Source organism: Trachemys scripta, chromosome 6, assembly GCF_013100865.1.
Source record: "Trachemys scripta elegans isolate TJP31775 chromosome 6, CAS_Tse_1.0, whole genome shotgun sequence".
NCBI classification, from domain to species: domain Eukaryota; kingdom Metazoa; phylum Chordata; order Testudines; family Emydidae; genus Trachemys; species Trachemys scripta.
The window spans coordinates 47539618-47545617 of record NC_048303.1 but is presented as its reverse complement, the minus strand read 5'-3'; positions in this window follow the sequence as shown (position 1 = coordinate 47545617).

Below are 6000 nucleotides of genomic sequence, written 5' to 3'. Positions count from 1 at the left end.
GGAGTCTGGTAGAGGGCAAATATACTGGTCACTGGATGAGTAGTTTTCTGTTCCCTGAGTGACCAGAGCACGGGCTGTACTAGAGTAATCAGGAACCTGCTAGAACCAGTTAAGGCAGGCAGGCTAATTAGGACAGCTGGAGCCAATTAAGAAGAAGCTGCTAGAATCAATTAAGGCAGGCTAATCAGGGCACCTGGGTTTTAAAAGGAGCTCACTTCCGTTTGTGGTGCGAGTGTGAGGAGCTGGGAGCAAGAGGCGCAAGGTGCTGAGAGTGACAGGGAGAGCGTGTGCTGCTGGAGGACCAAGGAGCACAAGCGTTATCAGACACCAGGAGGAAGGTCCTGTGGCAAGAATAAGGAAGGTGTTTGGAGGAGGCCATGGGGAAGTAGCCCAGGGAGTCGTAACTGTCATGCAGCTGTTACAGGAGGCACTATAGACAGCTGCAGTCCACAGGGCCCTGGGCTGGAACCCAGAGTAGATGGCGGGCCTGGGTTCCCCCCCAAACCTCCCAATTGACCTGGACTGTGGGTTCTTCCAGAGGGGAAGGTCTCTGGGCTGTTCCCCAACCCACATGGTGAATCTCTGAGGCAAGAAAATCCGCCAATAAGCGCAGGACCCACCAAGATAGAGGAGGAACTTTGTCACAAAAGTTAAAGCTGGTAAGCATACACACACACAAATGAGATCCATTCTTAAATTCAAAATGTGATGAAAGCTTCTATAATAAGCAAGCTTTTATGTCCTTTAGGTCTAACCCAAGCCAAGAAGCTTATCTCTTGCTTATGTTAAGGTACCTTTGCCTTATTTTTGTTTATGTTAAGGTACCTTTGGAGTCCAAACAGCATAAAAATACCCTAATTCCTTCTGGTCAGTGATTTTTATCACCACCTCCCTAGACTCCAAGCAGATGGGATAAGCACTTCTGCACGTGGGAGGGTGGGTGGAGCAATCAAAATCTCTGTTCCACAATGGCCCATTTGGATTCACTAGACATTCCTGGTGGGCAGGAGATAACTTCTGTAGGAATCCAGAATGTTGCATTAGGTGAAGTTGTTTTCCCTGTTTGTTGAGTTACAGAGTTTCAGAACAAACATTTTACAGTTATAGAGCAAACACTTAAGTATTACCTTATAGCATGGGATACAAATTGTATAAGTAGGATTAATACATGCAGCATCCTACAAGCATTTCATAAAGTCTAAACACATTCTTGTAACGCTAATATCTGTTTTAAATGTACTAACCCACAGGTAAGACAGACTGATTTCCAGCTATGCATTTGTCAATGTTCAGTGAGGCCTGGGGCCTTGGCATGAGCTGGCACCTGGTCTGCCAGCATCACAGACAGACAGTGACTGGGTAATCTTAGCACCTTTGGCCAAATTATTCTATCTGAATTAATACAACAGTACACACACACACATGTTTCCAAAACAAAACGCTCCACTTCACATACGTTTCCTGCAGAGAGGATGAAAGAACAAACATGTGAGAGATGTTATAGTCTTGTTACTAAATGTAATACTGGAAGGCATTCAGATGCTGTGGGGATGAGTACAGTATAAGAACCTAAAACAGACTAGGTATTCAACTCACCCTCCCCTCTGCTAATCCTCAAATCAAGAACTCAAATTGCAGATCAAATTTACAGATCTTTGGGACTTAACTTCCTCTCCCAGGGAAAGAGGTAGGGCAGCTTTTCACCCTTTTGACTTAAAAAACAGAGTACCACTTAAATCAATATGCTGTCTTTTACTGAAATTGTATTTTAAATTGTATTTAAAATTAAGATTGGTGAAGTGTGCTGAGACTCAATGAATTGAAAATGCAAGTCCTTTTCATATTCTTAAAGGAGATTACCCAGCCTCTCCTCACTCAGTCACTTGTAAAAGCTCCCGTCATGAGAACCACATCAGCCAAGTTTCTAGGTCACCCAAACATTTTATCAAAGGAAAGCAAAAAAACTCATTCATACTAAATTAACATCTTCCTCTTTGTCTCCCAGTGTATCTGGTTTCTTTGTCTGTACTTTAGATCATAAGCTCTCAAAGGACAGGGACAGGAAAGTTCCTTACCCAATAATAGCCTGTGTGCTAGCAGTGTCTCTGACCTTTCTGCTACATATAGGCTATTCCCCACTGCCTATAATTTCTGGAGGCATATCAAAGCAGTAGCACAGCTGTGCTAACCACACTCCTTCTCCCACTGCCTGCCAGATGCTTTATTCCAAAGCTGTGTAAAAACTTGCAAAAAATAATTAGCAACCAATTCCAATGCCAATCAAGTATCCATATATAGTAAGTCCTTGTTTTAAACTATCCAAATAAAAACGTTGACCCTTGGCTGGAGAACTGTCCATGCTGGATAGAAAGAAAATTATTGGATAAGAAATTTTCCATTCTGCGGCCTAGCATCTCCCACAATTCTGCAGTGTATGGGAAGCAGTGCGCAGGGGACAAGAGTAGGGAGGGATAAGAGACCCAATGGAAAGAAAAAGGAACCACGGACCAACAACTGAATCACCATCCTGCGGAAGTCAAAGTCCACTCCATGGTGTCTCATAAAAGGTATTAGCCAATGTCCATGTTGCTTCTCTGAAAATTTTGGCAGCAGAAGCACATGCTTTCGGCTCATGAGGTTGCCAAGGATCTTGTAGAATATGCCTCGATTCCTTCTGGTACAGGCACTCAAGATGCCTTTTGAGCCATCTTGCCAGAGCTACTAGCTTGGATACTCTAAGGCCTGATACACTGCTCTACAGCCAAAATGCTTCTGAAATAAATGTAATCAAACTTTACTAATTCTGGGTCACTGAGAACGAAAATGATGCTTAAAATTGTTGATTGGCTCTAGTTTTCAAGATATGCTATTGGGTCAGTATACACAACCCTTGACTTGGGAATGGCGGAGGATAAGTGAGTTATAAAGGGAAGGGATCTCAATTTAAACCAGAAATGACTAAAATACATCTTTGACTGGATCTATGAATAAATCTATGACTGGGTTTGGACAGTACTTGCTTTTTAGGCAAAACAATGAATGATGCAATCTGCAGCTGGTATTGCGTCATACATGATATGAATTGCATCATGTTATTCCTAGAAGTCATGGATGATGCAATCATAACGAAGCTTACATCACTCTGCTGAACAAATTGCCCTATATCAGCTCTAGAAATCATACAGTGTCATGCTCTTATTTGTCAGGGTTTGATTTTGCAAAGGGACACATTTCTGTTTAGTCAACGTGAGCAGAGATGCCTCGTACTTGTGTGAACAGTGCAGATAACTTCTGCTATGTTTGTGGTGAAGTGACTTTTGCATCACAAAAGCGCAGTATAACCACTATGGTTAAGAAAGCCTATCACCTTTCTTTTGGCTGCAAAATTGGAAATCAGGACAAGAGGTGGGCCCCCCACATATGCTGCAACACTTGTGAAACAAATCTTCGCCAGTGGTTGAACAGGAAAAGGAAATCTATGCCTTTTGCAGTGCCAATGATTTGGAGAGAGCCAACAGATCATACCAGCAATTGTTACTTCTGCATGGTGCCTCCAGGTGGGAAAGGTGTGTCAAAGAAGAAAAAGTGGACTGTGCATTATCCAAACATTCCATCAGCTATACGCCCAGTACCCCACGGAGAAGGACTGCCGGTTCCTGATGCACCAGAATCACTCTCACTTGAGTCAGACGAGGAAGAGGAAGAGGATGAAACTTCTGGTCCCGAACCATCAATGTCACAGGACCCACATTTTCTCCCATCCTCCTCCTCTGTACCACACCTCATAACACAAGGTGAACTGAATGACCTTGTCAGGGATTTGGAACTACCCAAGAGTAAGGCAGAGCTGTTGGGCTCCAGATTACAGCAGTGGAATCTCCTGGCATGTGATGTTAGGGTTTCCATGTTCCATGACCGTCAAAAGGAGCTTGTCCCATTCTTCTTCATGGAAGGTGATCTTGTAGCCTGCAACAACATCGTTCACGATTCAGATGAGTGGAGACTGTTCATTGATTCATCCAAGACAAGTCTTAAAGCTGTTTTACTGCATAATGGCAATGTTTTGCCATCAATTCCAGTTGATCATGCAGTCCATATGAAGGAAACCTATGACAACATGAAACAACTTTTGAGGTGCATAAACTATGACCAACATCAGTGGCAGCTTTGTGGCAATTTGAAGGTTGTTGCTCTCTTGCTTGGTCTGCAGACTGGATACACAAAGTACTGCTGTTTTCTCTGCGAATGGGATAGTCGTGCAAGAGATTCCCACTACATCAAGAAAGATTGGCCACTCCGACAGTCATTGGAGCCTGGAAGGAAAAGTGTTCAGCATCCACCACTTGTTGAATCAAGGAAAGATTTTGTTACCACCCTTACACATCAAGCTGGGTCTAATGAAGAACTTTGTTAAGGCCATTGACAAAACACAAGCAGCTTTCAAGTATCTCCGTGGAAAATTTCCAAGGTTAAGTGAAGCTAAGATAAAGGAAGGTGTCTTTGTTGGTCCTCAGATTCGTGAACTTCTTCGAGATGATGCATTTGACCATGCACTGCGTGGCAAGGAAAAGATGGCATGGAAAGCCTTCCAGTTAGTGGCAATAAATTTCCTCAGAAACAACAAGGCAGAGAACTACAGGTTGTTGGTGGAAAACCTCCTCAAGGCATACAAAAGCCTTAGTTGCAACATGTCACTAAAGATGCATTTTTTGCACTCTCATCTAGATTTATTTCCACCGAACTGCGGAGCAGTGAGCGACGAGCGCGGCGAGCGATCTCACCAGGACCTTGCAACAATGGAGAAACGCTATCAGGGCAAATGGAGCCCATCAATGCTTGCAGACTATTGCTGGACAGTGACAAGATATGCTCCATTTAATGAATACAAGAGACAAGCCAAGAAGCACCGAGTAGACACTGAATAGGACTAAACTATGTACATAATAGTTTTTTGCTTTTTGTTTCATAATCAATTTTATTTATATAAAACTCTTTTGCTGATTTTAAAGTGTTACATAAACAGGATAGGTGAAATCTTATCATGTAAAGCAACCATAAACACATGAAAAGACCTAAGTTTACAATTTATGATTAAAACGCTACTATCTACACAATATACATAGACATAAAATGTAAAAACTTAAATATTTTAGAACCAGTAGCCAATCACTTGTTTTAATTGTCATATTTGAATTCAGCACATCAAAATACATAATAAATAGCACATTATCTCTGAAGCAGATGACTTCTCAAAAATTGTAGACCAGTGATATCTTGGGTGAAAGAAAATGAATAGAGAGCCCAATCTCCTTGTGGATTGTGTATGCTTGATATGAGTCTTCAGTGCTCTTCTGACATCCAAGATGTGCCATAGTCTCTGTCAGTTACTGTGGGGTTGAACAGAATGAAGGGAGAACAATCTCCTGCTAGGCACATAAAGGAGATTTCACTTTAGGCAAGAGCATTTCTGGAGTTCTAAGCACCACTTTGTTCTCACTGAACACACAGTGACATTCCTGCATAAATAAGGCTGCCAGTTCTGAAACCTGGCGGGCAGACGTAATGGCAACCAGAAAACAGATTTTGAGGAAGAAGGTAAAATGGTGATACAGATATCAGAGGTTCAAAGGGATGAGTGGTTAGGGATTTCAACACCAGTGGTAGGTCCCACTTAGGAAAGAACCATCTAACTGCTGGTCTGGACAGTCTAACTGCTCTGAGGAACCTGGATACTGAGGGTTCTCGGCCAGAGGACTGACACCTGGAGTGCTATGGTGATTGGCTGAAGTCCCTTATCCATTTCTTCTTGGAAGAAGTCCACAATAACTTGACTCCCAGAATCTCTTGGATTTACTCTGTGCTCGACACCAAACACTGAATTTGGTCCAGATGGGGGAATAAGCTTTTAGAGTGGAAGCTCTCCTAGAAGAGAGCAGAGTCCCTAAACACTTTGTAAGATAGGCTAACTGCAGCTAATGCTTCCCTTTTGTTATCCTGGTA